The following is a 15819-nucleotide window of genomic DNA, read 5'->3' on the forward strand; positions in this document are numbered from 1 at the left end:
GCGCCACCTAGAAATTGGAAAACACCCTTTTTTACCCTCTGCTATTCACTTACTTTATCGTAGAGACATGAAATTTGGTACACTTGTAGAGCTCCCCAACGCTCAAAATTTACAATTAATGTCATAGTGCAAGTATCACAGGAAGTCAGCCATTTTTGATTGAAGTTCCCATTTTGACCCCATTTTTGCCAATTTTTGCCGTTTACAGCCTTTGTATTTGATCTATCTCCTCCTAGGGATTTTGATTGATCGACTTCAAACTCGGTCAGTCTGTTCATAAGGCATGTCCCATCTAAAGTTATCTAAACGGTGAGTTTTTGAGTATGTTGAAGGGGGGTCAGCAGGGGTCAAAGTTCACCTACTCGCCGTAAAAAAATAAACTGCTATATCTCCTACACAGAAACTCACAGAAGCACCAAAGTTTCTGTGATTGATCATCATCGGGTCTTCTACAATACCCTATGGTCGAATGATGACCTCACTTAGGCCACGCCCCCTGAGAACAGGAAGTGTAATGTTTTACTGTGAACGGTCGCTATCTGACCCCTTTGACCTCATCAACATGAAACTGTGCCCAGACACAGAAAACATGTTGGTGTATTGAGGATTCTAACCCCGACCAGCTACAATAGAGGAGGTGGGCGTGGCGGCGTGGCGAAGTGACCTCTAACGCCATCGCCATACGTTTGGCTCTAAATTCCACATTTTCGGTCCCAGCTGCTCCAAATTCACAAAGATGGATCCTCATCGACTCCCCGACAAGAATCCATCACAATATTTGGTGGGCGTGGCCTAATTTCTCTATAGCGCCCCCTAGAAAACTTTAAATGATCAGCCCCAAGCCATGCTTTAACCTACAAATACGAAACTTTGTACACATGTGTACCTTGTCAGGACGTACAAAAAAGTCTCTTGGAGCCATGGTCTAAACCCCACAGGAAGTCGGCCATTTTGGATTCAAGTTCGGTTTTTGACCCCATTTTTGCCGTTTACAGCCTTCGTATTTGATCGAACTCCTCCTAGGGATTTCGATTGATCGGCTTCAAACTCGGTCAGTCTGTTCATAAGGCATGTCCCATCTAAAGTTATCTAAACGGTGAGTTTTTGAGTATGTTGAAGTGGGGCTGCAAGGGGTCAAAGTTCACCTACTAGCTGTAAAAAAATAAACTGCTATATCTCCTACACACAAACTCACAGAGGCACCAAAGTTTCTGTGATTCATCATCATCGGGTCTTCTACAATACCCTATGGTCGAATGATGACATGACTTAGGCCACGCCCCCTGAGAACAGAAAGTGTCATGTTTTACTGTCAATGGTCGCTATCTGACCCCTTTGACCTCATCAACATGAAACTGTGCCCAGACACAGAAGACATGTTGGTGTATTGAGGATTCTAATCCCGACCAGCTTCGATGGAGCAGGTGGGCGTGGCGGCGTGGCGAAGTGACCTGTAACGCCATCGCCATAACGTTTGGCTCTAAATTCCACATTTTCGGCCCAGCTGCTGCAAACTCACAGGATGGATCCTAATACACTCCCTTACAGGAATCCATCACAATATTTGTAGGGCGTGGCCTAATTTCTCTATAGCGCCCCCTAGAAAACAGCAGCCCATAGGTTATGTTGTTATTAATTATTTAAATATACATTATTATAACTTTTTATATATATATATATATAAGTTTATTTTGTGGGTTAAAGTACAAACATTCATTCATTTTTGCTAGAAATAATACAAACAAAGTCATTCAGCAAAACTTATGACACAGCGAAGTAAGAACACACTGGGGTCAGTGTTGATGGAGTACCACTGGCACCTTGTGGCAATATACTGGTACTGCTGGTGCAATACCAGTATTGCGCCAGCAGGAGGCAGTGGTACTCCATCAATGAGAAAACAGATCGACGCTATGTAATAACAGTCAGCCGGCGACAGCTGGAGCTGCGAAGTTTTCCTGAACATTTTGCTTGCTTTTTGGAGCCACAGAACTGGACTACGCTCAACATTTTGCTTGGATTTTGGAGTTGCAAATCCGAACCACGCTTTTGAGCAAGAAGGCTCTGTTGGACCGGAGTTGGAGAAGTTTAATGGGCTCTTTGCACCTCAGCTTACACGTTCGGGAATAACGGCTGAAATGTTTTTCCAAGGTAACAATTAATAATGTACATCGATCCGAAACCCCAACAAGTAAGGCAAAGAAAGGTTTTAAGATGTTCGCCTCGTTATACATTCACAGATATGAAGGTGAGTTTTATTTTCTTTAAACTGCTAGCACAAGCCTGCTAGCTTTCTAGTAAAAATCTACTATTTAATTATCTAAAGATTTCTCAGCCATTCTAACGGACACTGTGCCTTATTTTCAAGCATATTACGTGTGTTTATTGTTAACGACAATAAAGCAGCGGGGAGGGGGGCGGGGGCAGATTACAGTTCAGAGTTTTTGCTTGAAGTATGACGAAGAAAAACGAGCACAGAGCTTACTCTGGTATCGGAGTTCTAGTTCAGCTGACTGTTCAGATTCAGAGTTATTACTTTTAGAAAAATATGGCCGTGCTGCTTAAGGTTTCTGTGTTATTTTGTTTTATTACTTTTGCATGCTTGTTGTGAATGGCTCATTAAGACGGTGTTTAGAGTGGTGTGTACGGCGTTAGCTTCAAGAGGTAGCTTTAACTTGTAGCAACGAATATTTACAAGCTGTCTTAATTGAGGATCGCTTGGAAATCCATGAAAACTCAAACAAAGTACATAGTATTGTTTTATTTGTGTCTTAAGTACGACTTTGTCTTTATAGCAGTCATAGTTTCTGAAAGTGGAAAAAAGAGCCGCATTCGGGTATACAGTTGTGACGTCAGCGCGGCAGGTGCAAAGAGCCCATTGCTGTTCGTTTAAACAGTCGTAACTCGCGGTGCGGTGAGTAATTTATTCCTTCCTGCTGGTTCTGGAAGCCGTCATGTTTGGAACAGTTATTCTGAGGAGGATGCTAACCCAATGCCCGAGGCCTGCAACGTTTTTAATGCTAAGGAAGCGCTTTACTAATTCAATAAACTGAATAGTGTGTGTGATACATCCAGTTTCATACATTCAGACTTGTTATTATGTATAGAAGATGTTTAAAATGTCGTTTCAAAGAGCTCTGAGAAAATGCTAAGTATCTTTTTACCCATCCATTGGGGTTGTAATATTTAGTTGCAGCACTTCCTGTGATTAATACCTAATTAATGGGTGGGATTCAGCCTGTGCTATTGTTCTAAAGTGCTGAAAGTTAACTGTGCTCTGTTATTGTGCATTGCCCTTGGTTTATTACTGAACAGTGCGGTTTATTAAACTGATACATCTTAACCTTCACCATTTTCCTGACTCATTTCACGATAACGTTAAAGTTGCACTGCATTTAGATCTCAGTTGTAGTTAACATCAAGCATGTGGGTGTGGCTTAGTGTAAAACTTTCACTATTTACCATGAAACATCAACATTAAATGACTTCCAAATGCAAGATCACAGCTGCATGACACTTCCTGTCTTTCTAGAGAACAGCCCTGAACACATTTCCATGGTCACTTGATGACCTCACTGCCCCGCCCACTTTTAAGAGGCAGTCACATGTTTTTTCTGCTGTATATTTTACTGTTGTTCTATAATTTATATGGGTTTCATCATGTGAATACTGACTAAAAACGATAACATGATGAACTCTATGAATGCTGGCTGCTGACCGAACCGCATTGGGGTGTACAAATGACAAACTGCAGTTCTTCGCCACGTGCATATGATCGGCTCTAAATGACACGTGGATCATCGGACTGGCGCCAAATTGGATACGTATGACCTTTGTTGACCTCTAAAGAGCAAAACAGCATTGAAATGTATTTTGACTCCACTGCGCCCCTACATTAATCCGCCAGCTATATTTCCTCGCTAAACCAATGAATCTATACCACATTTTTTTGCATCGTGAAGGATAGCTGCCGAACGCATCGATGCGTACCGCCTGGTGGACGGGCGCGGAAACTGCGCAACAACTTCTGTCTTAGCACGTGCGCAGCGTTGATGGAAACTGAGCAACAGCTTCCGCGGTGCGGGCGGAGGCACTGAAAACTGAGTGAGAGCTTCTGTGGTGGCTGGCGTGAGGCGGCGGTTGCTCGTACCCCGCGGTGGCAATAGGCCGGAGCGGCGCTTGGCTGCGAGGGCCGTTCGAGGCTGCTTGCAGCTTTAATTATTATTATTATTTTTCTTCCCACCTCTTTGGGGGGCTTTTTGGGGGCCTTATCATATTGGAAAACTCACCAAACTTGGCGGAGGCCTTAAGCCTGGTTAAAAATTTTGATTTTTAAGGTCATCACAAAAATCCCACAAGAAATGGCTCAATAGCGCCACCTAGAAATTTTCAAAGGACCCTTTGCTATTCACTTACTTTATCCTAGAGACATGAAATTTGGTACACTTGTAGAGCTCCCCAGGACGCTCAAAATTTACAATTAATGTCATAGTGCAAGTATCACAGGAAGTCGGCCATTTTGGATTGAAGGTCCAATTTTGAGGCCATTTTTGCCGTTTACAGCCTTCGTATTTGATCGAACTCCTCCTAGGGATTTCGATTGATCGGCTTCAAACTCGGTCAGTCTGTTCATAAGGCATGTCCCATCTAAAGTTATCAAAATTGTGAGTTTTTGAGTATGCTGAAGGGGGGTTAGCAGGGGTCAAAGTTCACCTACTCGCCGTAAAAAAATAAAACTGCTATATCTCCTACACAGAAACTCACAGAGGCACCAAAGTTTCTATGATTGATCAACATTGGGTGTCCTACAATACCCTATGGTCGAATGATGACATCACTTTGGCCACGCCCCCTGAGAAAAGGAAGAGTAATGTTTTACTGTGAACTTTCACGATCTGACCCCTTTGACCTCATCAACATGAAACTGTGCCCAGACACAGAAGAAATGTTGGTGTGTTGAGGATTCCAACCCCGACCAGCTTCGATGGAGCAGCTGGGCGTGGCGAAGTGACCTGTAACGCCATCGCCATACGTTTTGCTCTCAATTCCACAGTTTCTGTTCCAGCTGCTCCAACCTCACAAGGATGGATCTTCATCCACTCCCTGACAGGAATCCATCACAATATTTGGTGGGCGTGGCCTAATTTCTCTATAGCGCCCCCTAGAAAACTTTAAATGATCAGCCCCAAGCCATGCTTTAACCTACAATTACGAAATGTTGTACACATGTGTACCTTGTCAGGACTTACAAAAAAGTCTCTTGGAGCCATGGTCTAAACCCCACAGGAAGTCGGCCATTTTAGATTGAAGTTCATATTTTGACCCCATTTTTGCCGTTTACAGCCTCCGTATTTGATCGAACTCCTCCTAGGGATTTCGATTGATCGGCTTCAAACTCGGTCAGTCTGTTCATAAGGCATGTCCCATCTAAAGTTATCAAAACGGTGAGTTTTTGAGAATGCTGAAGGAGGGTTAGCAGGGGTCAAAGTTCACCTACTCGCCATAAAAAACATAAACTGCTATATTTCCTACACAGAAACTCACAGAGGCACCAAAGTTACTGTGATTGATCATCATCGGGTGTCCTACAATACCGTATGGTCGAATGATGACATCACTTAGGTCACGCCCCCTGAGAACAGGAAGTAATGTTTTACTGTGAAAGGTCGCTATCTGACCCCTTTGACCTCATCAACATGAAACTGTGCCCAGACACAGAAGCCATGTTGGTGTGTTGAGGATTCTAATCCCGACCAGCTACGATGGAGCAGCTGGGCGTGGCGGCGTGGCGAAGTGTCCTGTAACGCCATCGCCATACGTTTGGCTCTCAATTCCACATTTTTGGGCGCAGCTGCTCCAACCTCACAAGGATGGATCTTCATCCACTCCCCGACAGGAATCCATCACAATATTTGTAGGGTGTGGCCCAATTTCTCTATAGCGCCCCTAGAAAATTTAAAATGATCAGCCCCAAGCCATGCTTTAACCTACAATTACGAAACTTTGTACACATGTGTACCATGTCAGGACTTACAAAAAAGTCTCTTGGAGCCATGGTCTAAACCCCAGAGGAAGTCGGCCATTTTAGATTGAAGTTCAGATTTTGATCCCATTTTTGGCGTTTATAAACCATTTCAGTAATTCGCCACTTGGGGTCAGTATTGCTCCACAAATGAAACAGCAGATAATCAGGATGAAGAACAATATCAGTATTTCGCCCAGTAGGTGTCAGTGTTCCTCCACCGATGATAAACAGATCCACGGGCGGATGGGCATGAAAACTTTGTGAGTGTGTTGCCATGACATTTCTAAAAGGATAGAAATGTCTCAGATAATTTTTGTTGAATTAAATCATGCAGTAAATGTAGCGTTTTCTTACTTCTTACAAACCATTTCAGTAATTCGCCACTCTGAGTAAGTATTACTCCAACAATGAAATAGAGTGCTTTAGAAACACAGCTGAAAATGATGAAAAATGACGAACTGTAGTACTTCGCTATGTGCATATGATCGGCTGTAAATGTCACGTGGATCATCCGACTGACGCCAAATTGGATACGTATGACCTTTGTTGACCTCTAAAGAGAACAACAGCATTGAAATATATTTTGACTCCACTGCGCGTCCTACATTAATCCGCCAGCTATATTTCCTCGCTAAAGCAATGAATCTATACCACATTTTTTTGCATCGTCAAGGATAGCCGCCGAAACGCATAGATGCGTACCGCCTGGTGGACGGGCGCGGAAACTGCGCAACAACTTCTGTCTTAGCACGTGCGCAGCTTTGATGAAAACTGAGCAACAGCTTCCGCGGTGCGGGCGGAGGAGCTGAAAACTGCGTGAGAGCTTCTGTGGTGGCTGACGTGAGGCGGCGGTTCCTCGTACCCCGGTGGCAATAGGCCGGAGCGGCGCTTGGCTGCGAGGGCCGCTCGAGGCTGCTTGCAGCTTTAATTTAACTTATAACAATACATTTTTCTCATCTTATAAGTCACATAATTAGGCCCGAGCAGCTAAGCGCTGCGAAGGCCTATTGTTTTCCTACTGTTTCTTATTAGGCCCGAGCAGCTAAGCGCTGCGAAGGCCTATTGTTTCTGTACTGTTTCTTATTAGGCCCGAGCAGCTAAGCGCTGCGAAGGCCTATTGTTTTCCTATTGTTTATTATTATTATTATTCTTCCACCCAAATGAATTGGCTTTTTGGGGGCTTTATCATATTCAAAAACTCACCAAACTTGGCGGAGGCCTTAAGCCTGTTTAAAATTTACGTATTTTAAAGTCGTAGCAAAAATTGCAACAGAAATGTCTCTACGGCGCCACCTAGAAATTGGAAAAACACCCTTTTTTACCCTCTGCTATTCACTTACTTTATCGTAGACACATGAAATTTGGTACACTTGTAGAACTCCCCAAGACGCTCAAAATTTACAATTAATGTCATAGTGCAAGTATCACAGGAAGTCAGCCATTTTTGATTGAAGTTCCCATTTTGACCCCATTTTTGCCGATTTTTGCCGTTACAGCCTTTGTATTTGATCTATCTCCTCCTAGGGATTTTGATTGATCGACTTCAAACTCGGTCAGTCTGTTCATAAGGCATGTCCCATCTAAAGTTATCTAAACGGTGAGTTTTTGAGTATGCTGAAGGGGGGTTAGCAGGGGTCAAAGTTCACCTACTCGCCATAAAAAAATAAACTGCTATATCTCTTACACAGAAACTCACAGAAGCATCAAAGTTTCTGTGATTGATCATCATCGGGTCTACAATACCCTATGGTCGAATGATGACATCACTTAGGCCACGCCCCCTGAGAACAGGAAGTGTAATGTTTTACTGTGAACGTTCGCTATCTGACCCCTTTGACCTCATCAACATGAAACTGTGCCCAGACACAGAGAACATGTTGGTGTATTGAGGATTCTAACCCAGACCAGCTTCGATGGAGCAGGTGGGCGTGGTGGCGTGGCGAAGTGACCTGTAACGCCATCGCCATACGTTTGGCTCTCAATTCCACATTTTCGGGCCCAGCTGCTGCAAACTCATAAGGATGGACCCTCATCCACTCCCCAACAGGAATCCATCACAATATTTGGTGGGCGTAGCCTAATTTCTCTATAGCGCCCCCTAGAAAACTTTAAATGATCAGCCCCAAGCCATGCTTTAACCTACAAATACGAAACTTTGTACACATGTGTACCTTGTCAGGACGTACAAAAAAGTCTCTTGGAGCCATGGTCTAAACCCCACAGGAAGTCAGCCATTTTGGATTCAAGTTCGGTTTTTGACCCCATTTTTGCCGTTTACAGCCTTCGTATTTGATCTATCTCCTCCTAGGGATTTCGATTGATCGGCTTCAAACTCGGTCAGTCTGTTCATAAGGCATGTCTCATCTAAAGTTATCTAAACGGTGAGTTTTTGAGTATGCTGAAGGGGGGTTAGCAGGGGTCAAAGTTCACCTACTCGCCATAAAAACATAAACTGCTATATCTCCTACACAGAAACTCACAGAGGCACCAAAGTTTCTGTGATTGATCATCATCGGGTCTCCTACATTACCCTATGGTCAAATGATGACATCACTTAGGCCACGCCCCCTGAGAACAGGAAGTGTCATGTTTTACTGTCAATGGTCGCTATCTGACCCCTTTGACCTCATCAACATGAAACTGTGCCCAGTCACAGAAGACATGTTGGTGTATTGAGGATTCCAACCCCGACCAGCTTCGATGGAGCAGGTGGGCGTGGCGGCGTGGCGAAGTGACTGTAACGCCATTGCCATACGTTTGGCTCTCAATTTTATTTTTAAAGTTTTATTTTTTTTAATAATTTTGTTTTGTGGGTTAGAGTACAAACATTCATTAATTTTGGCTAGAAATAATACAAACATCGTCATTCAGCAAAACCTTTATTGTGTTACTCAGCTCCGCTGAGTAACACATTCTGGTCAGTGTTGATGGAGTACGACTGGCCCCTGGTGGCGCAATACTGGTACTGCTGGCGCAATACCATTATTGCGCCAGCAGGAGTCACTGGTACTCCATCAATGAGAAAACAAATCAAGTTCGGTTTTTTCGGACGGCCGTGAAAACGTTTCCAGCGCGTCTGCCGTGAGATTTCCAAAAGGACAGCGATTACATTTAACCTGAAATGTTATATGTAAGCCCTAAGATAATTTTTGTTGGCTTAAAACACGGAGTAAATGTAGCGTTTTGTTAATGACTGTTATTTCCTACCGCAAGTAAATGCATCATTTCCCTCGTCTCTGCCTTAATGGCCAGTCAAGGGCAAAAACAAATTTAAGCAATTTGGTTGAGAAGGACTGCACGTTCTGTAGCTGTGCTAATACTTACTGTAAGTACTGGCAGTCGGCAGGAGACCGTAGATGGTTGAGGTTCGGCGCATTACGCTGTGGACTGTACATTTTTTTTGCTAAACTGTTGGAGCAGCTAAGTTTTCCTGAACATTATGCCTGGTTTATGGAGCCACAGAACCGGACCACGCTAACGTTTGCTTCGGTTTTGGAGCTGCAGACCCGAATGACGCTCATGAGCCGGAACGGTCTGTTGGAGAGGAGTTTTATTGCCGTTCGTCTTAAAAGTGGTAACTGGAGATGCGGTGAGTGAAGCTCAGTTCACACTACACGATTTTAGAAAAGTCGGCCAATTCTGAAAACGTGAGAGAACACACACTAGCCTATTTAAAATCGTAGGTGTAACGGGTTCGTTCTAAGAGTGTGAGGTTTCACTCGAACACATTAATACCAGCTACGAAATACCTTCAAATTAAAATTCTGCACTACCACAGCTGAATTTGGAGTAAACAAACAAACATGGACAACGACGTTGAATTGGTAACTTTAGTTTGCGGACTTATTTTAACCCAAAAAGACGTAACCAAAAATCAAAGCCTTGGATTAAGAACTGGAGATATCGTAAGCAAGGATTATATTTGTTGCATCGCAACATGGAGGTGAGTTTTTTTTTTTCATAAAAAATACTGTTTTCAATGTTTTTAGAAAATCAAATGGGAGTTATCCTTTCTCCCCAACTGACCGCGAAAGCTTAACGTAGCCTATTCCAGCTCCTTTCATTGAAACTTATTATATTGTTTAAAATTGTATTATGACTGCAGAATAAAATCAAATGCGCCATTTCAACCAAAGATTGGAATGTGCTTCTCAACCAGATGTACTCTGTGCAATAATTTTATAATTATCTTTCATTAAAAGATAAAAAAAAAGTCGGAGGAACACCACAGAGATTGGATGAATGAGCAAAGATGATTAAAGACAGTCAATATCCCCGATTTTAGATCAAAGCGGTCCCGACGTTCCACCGACTGGACCCGATCGGTCGTAACACACCACACACTACAGGATGATCGGTTACGATTGTTGGGAGCGACAATCTTACAACGTTCTGGGTTCTTAAACTGATACATTGGGGTTGTAATATTTACTTGGACCACTTGCTGTGATTAATACCTAATTATTGAGAGAGATTAAACCTGTGCTTTTGTTCTAATGTACTGAAAGTTAACTGTGCTCTCTGAATGTGCATTGCCCTTGGTTTATTACTGATCAGAAGGGTTTATTAAACTGATACATCTTAACCTTTACCATTTTCCTGACTCATTTTAGGAAAATGTTAAAGTTGCACTGCATTTCAGTTGCAGTTAACATCAAAGCATGTGGGTGTGGCTTAGTGTAAAACTTTCACTATTTGCCATGAAACATAAACATTAAAAAACTTCCAAATGCAAGATCACAGCTGCATCACACTTCCTGTGTTTCTCTATTGAACAGCCCTGAACACATTTCCATGGTCACTTGATGAAATCACCCTAGCCCCGCCCACTTTTCAAAGGCAATCACCAGTTTTTTCTCCTGTGAGTTTTACTGTTATTCTATCATATATATTTGTTTCATCATGTGAATACTGACTTAAAACGACAAGATGATGAACTCTGTGAATGCTGGCTGCTGACCAAACCGCATTGGGGTGTAGAAATGGCGAACTGCAGTTCTTCACCATGTGCATATGATAGGCTCTAAATGATACGTTGATCATCCGACTGGCGCCAAATTGGATATGTATGACCTTTGTTGACCTCTAAACACCCCAACAACATTGAAATGTATTTTGACTCCACTGCGCCAACTACATTAATACGCCAGCTATATCTCCTCGCTATATCAACGAATCTGCACCACATTTTTTGTGCGTCGTCAGGAAGTGCCGCCGAACGCATCGATGCGTACCGCCTGGTGGACGGGCGCGGAAACCGCGCAACGACTTCTGTGTTAGAACGTGGGGAGCGTTGATGGAAACGAAGCAACAGTTTCCGCGGTGCGGGCGGAGGTGCTGAAAACTGCTGAGAGTTTCTGTGGTGGCTGGCGTCGGGCGGCGGTTGCTAGTACTCTGCGGTGGCCAATAGGCCGGAGCGGCGCTTGGCTGCGAGGGCCGCTCGAGGCTGCTTGCAGCTTTAATTATTATTATTCTGCCCCCCTAAAGAGGGGCCTTTTTGGGGGCTTTATCATTTTCAAAAACTCACCAAACTTGGCGGACGCGTAATGGGAGTTTCAAAATTTTGTATTTTAAGGTCATTGCAAAAATCCCATAAAAAATGGCTCAATAGCGCCACCTAGAAATTTTCAAAGGACCCTTTGCTATTCACTTACTTTATCCTAGAGACATGAAATTTGGTACACTTGTAGAGCTCCCCAGGACGCTCAAAATTTACAATTAATGTCATAGTGCAAGTATCACAGGAAGTCAGCCATTTTGGATTGAAGGTCAAATTTTCACCCCATTTTTGCCGTTTACAGCCTTCGTATTTGATCGAACTCCTCCTAGGGATTTCGATTGATCGGCTTCAAACTCGGTCAGTCTGTTCATAAGGCATGTCCCATCTAAAGTTATCAAAACGGTGAGTTTTTGAGTATGCTGAAGGGGGGTTAGCAGGGGTCAAAGTTCACCTACTCGCCATAAAAAACTAAACTGCTATATCTCCTACACAGAAACTCACAGAGGCACCAAAGTTTCTGTGATTGATCATTATCGGGTCTCCTACAATACCCTATGGTCGAATGATGACATCACTTAGGCCACGCCCCATGAGAACAGGAAGTGTCATGTTTTACTGTGGACGGTCGCTATCTGACCCCTTTGACCTCATCAACATGAAACTGTGCCCAGACACAGAAGACATGTTGGTGTGTTGAGGATTCCAACCGACCAGATTTGATGGAGCAGGTGGGCGTGGCGGCGTGGCAAAGTGACCTCTAACGCCATCGCCATACGTTTGGCTCTCAATTCCACATTTTCGGGCCCAGCTGCTCCAAACTCACAAGGATGGATCGCCATCAACTCCCGACAGGAATCCATCACAATATTTGTGGGGCGTGGCCTAATTTCTCTATAGCGCCCCCTAGAAAACTTTAAATGATCAGCCCCAAGCCATGCTTTAACCTACAATTACGAAACGTTGTACACATGTGTACCTTGTCAGGACTTACAAAAAAGTCTCTTGGAGCCATGGTCTAAACCCCACAGGAAGTCGGCCATTTTAGATTGAAGTTCAGATTTTGACCCCATTTTTGCCGTTTACAGCCTCCGTATTTGATCGAACTCCTCCTAGGGATTTTGATTGATCGTCTTCAAACTCGGTCAGTCCGTTAATAAGGCATGTCCCATCTGAAGTTATCAAAACGGTGAGTTTTTGAGAATGCTGAAAGGGGGTTAGCAGGGGTCAAAGTTCACCTACACGCCATAAAAACATAAACTGCTATATTTCCTACACAGAACTCACAGAGGCACCAAAGTTACTGTGATTGATCATCATCGGGTGTCCTACAATACCCTATGGTCGAATGATGACATCACTTAGGCCACGCCCCCTGAGAAAAGGAAGTGTCATGTTTTACTCTGAACGGTCGCTATCTGACCCCTTTGACCTCATCAACATGAAACTGTGCCCAGACACAGAAGACATGTTGGTGTGTTGAAGATTCCAACCCCGACCAGCTTCGATGGAGCAGCTGGGCGTGGCGGCGTGACGAAGTGACCTGTAACGCCATCGCCATACTTTTGGCTCTCAATTCCACATTTTTGGGCGCAGCTGCTCCAAACTCACAAGGATGGATCTTCATCCACTCCCCGACAGGAATCCATCACAATATTTGGAGGGTGTGGCCTAATTTCTCTATAGCGCCCCCTAGAAAATTTTAAATGATCAGCCCCAAGCCATGCTTTAGCCTACAATTACGAAACTTTGTACACGTGTGTACCATGTCAGGACTTACAAAAAAGTCTCTTGGAGCCATGGTCTAAACCCCAGAGGAAGTCGGCCATTTTAGATTGAAGTTCAGATTTTGATCCTATTTTTGGTGTTTATAAACCATTTCAGTAATTCGCCACTTGGGGTCAGTATTGCTCCACAAATGAAACAGTAGATAAACAGGATGAAGAACAATATCAGTATTTCGCCAGTAGGTGTCAGTGTTCCTCCACCAATGACAGATCCATGGGCGGATGGGCGCGAAAACTTTGTGAGAGCGTTGCCATGAAATTTCTAAAGGATAGAAATATCTCAGATAATTTTTGTTGAATTAAATCATGCAGTAAATGTAGCGTTTTCTTACTTCTTACAAACCATTTCAGTAATTCGCCACTCTGAGTAAGTTTTACTCTAACAATGAAATAGAGTGCTTTAGAAACACAGCTGAAAATGATGAAAAATGACGAACTGTAGTACTTCGCCATGTGCATATGATCGGCTGTAAATTAGACGTGGATCTTCCGACTGACGCCATATATATTTTGGCTCCACTGCGCGTCCTACATTAATCCGCCAGCTATATTTCCTCGCTAAACCAATGAATCTGCACCACATTTTTTGCATCGTCAAGGAGCGCCTCCAAACGCATCAGTGCGTACGGCCTGGTGGACGGGCGTGGAAACTGCGCAACAACTTCTGTGTTAGCACGTGGCCAGCGTTGATGGAAACTGAGCAACAGCTTCCGCGGTGCGGGCGCAGGAGCTGAAAACTGCGTGAGAGCCTGTGGTGGCTGACGTGAGGCGACGGTTGCTAGTACCCCGCGGTGGCAATAGGCCGGAGCGGCGCTTGGCTGCGAGGGCCGTTCGAGGCTGCTTGCAGCTTTAATTATTATTCTGCCCCCCTAAAGAGGGGCCTTTTTGGGGGCTTTATCATATTCAAAAACTCACCAAACTTGGCGGACGCGTAGAGGGAGGTTCAAAATTTTGTATTTTAAGGTCATCGCAAAAATCCCATAAGAAATGGCTCAATAGCGCCACCTACAAATTTTCAAAGGACCCTTTGCTATTCACTTACTTTATCCTAGAGACATGAAATTTGGTACACTTGTAGAGCTCCCCAAGATGCTCTAAATTTACAATTAATGTCATAGTGCAAGTATCACAGGAAGTCGGCCATTTTGGATTGAAGGTCCAATTTTGAGCCCATTTTTGCCGTTTACAGCCTCCGTATTTGATCGAACTCCTCCTAGGGATTTCCATTGACCGGCTTCAACTCAGTCAGTCTGTTCATAAGGCATGTCCCATCTAAGTTATCAAAACGGTGAGTTTTTGAGTATGCTGAAGGGGGGTTAGCAGGGGTCAAAGTTCACCTACTCGCCGTAAAAATAAACTGCTATATCTCCTACACAGAAACTCACAGAGGCACCAAAGTTTCTATGATTGATCATCATTGGGTGTCCTACAATACCCTATGGTCGAATAATGACATCACTTTGGCCACGCCCCCTGAGAACAGGAAGTGTAATGTTTTACTGTGAACTTTCACTATCTGACCCCTTTGACCTCATCAACATGAAACTGTGCCCAGACACAGAAAACATGTTGGTGTATTGAGGATTCCAACCCCGACCAGCTTTGATGGAGCAGGTGGGCGTGGTGGCGTGGCGAAGTGACCTGTAACGCCATCGCCATACGTTTGGCTCTCAATTCCACATTTTCAGGCTCAGCTGCTCCAAACTCACAAGGATGGTCCCTCATCTACTCCCCTACAGGAATCCATCACAATATTTGGTGGGCGTGGCCTAATTTCTCTATAGCGCCCCCTAGAAAACTTTAAATGATCAGCCCCAAGCCATGCTTTAACCTACTTACGAAACGTTGTACACATGTGTACCTTGTCAGGACTTACAAAAAAGTCTCTTGGAGCCATGGTCGAAACCCACAGGAAGACGGCCATTTTAGATTGAAGTTCAGATTTTGACCCCATTGTTGCCGTTTACAGCCTTCCTATTTGATCGAACTCCTCCTAGGGATTTCGATTGATCGGCTTCAAACTCGGTCAGTCTGCTCATAAGGCATGTCCCATCTAAAGTTATCAAAACGGTGAGTTTTTGAGAATGCTGAAGGGGGGTTAGCAGGGGTCAAATTTCACCTACTCCCCATAAAAAATAAACTGCTATATCTCCTACACAGAAACTCACAGAGGCACCAAAGTTTCTGTAATTGATCATCATCGGCTGCCCTACAATACCCTATGGTCGAATGATGACAACACTTAGGCCACGCCCCCTGAGAACAGGAAGTGTCATGTTTTACTGTGAATGGTCGCTATCTGACCCTTTGACCTCATCAACATGAACTGTGCCCAGACACAGAAAACATGTTGGTGTATTGAGGATTCCAACCCCGACCAGCTTCGATGGAGCAGGTGGGCGTGGCGGCGTGGCGAAATTACCTAACGCCATCGCCATACGTTTGGCTCTCAATTCCACATTTTTGGGCCCAGCTGCTCCAATTTCACAAAGATGGATCCTCATCCACTC

At 44.0% G+C, this 15819-nt stretch overlaps 1 protein-coding gene across 5 annotated transcripts in view; it reads right to left on the reverse strand.

Moving 5' to 3' along the window:
* agap2 (ArfGAP with GTPase domain, ankyrin repeat and PH domain 2) overlaps nt 1-15819 on the reverse strand; it is a 46348-nt gene that overhangs the window by 9017 nt on the left and 21512 nt on the right. The window lies entirely within an intron of this gene.

Source organism: Poeciliopsis prolifica, unplaced genomic scaffold, assembly GCF_027474105.1.
Source record: "Poeciliopsis prolifica strain line A6 unplaced genomic scaffold, Auburn_PproV2 SCAFFOLD046, whole genome shotgun sequence".
Taxonomy (NCBI): Eukaryota; Metazoa; Chordata; class Actinopteri; order Cyprinodontiformes; family Poeciliidae; genus Poeciliopsis; species Poeciliopsis prolifica.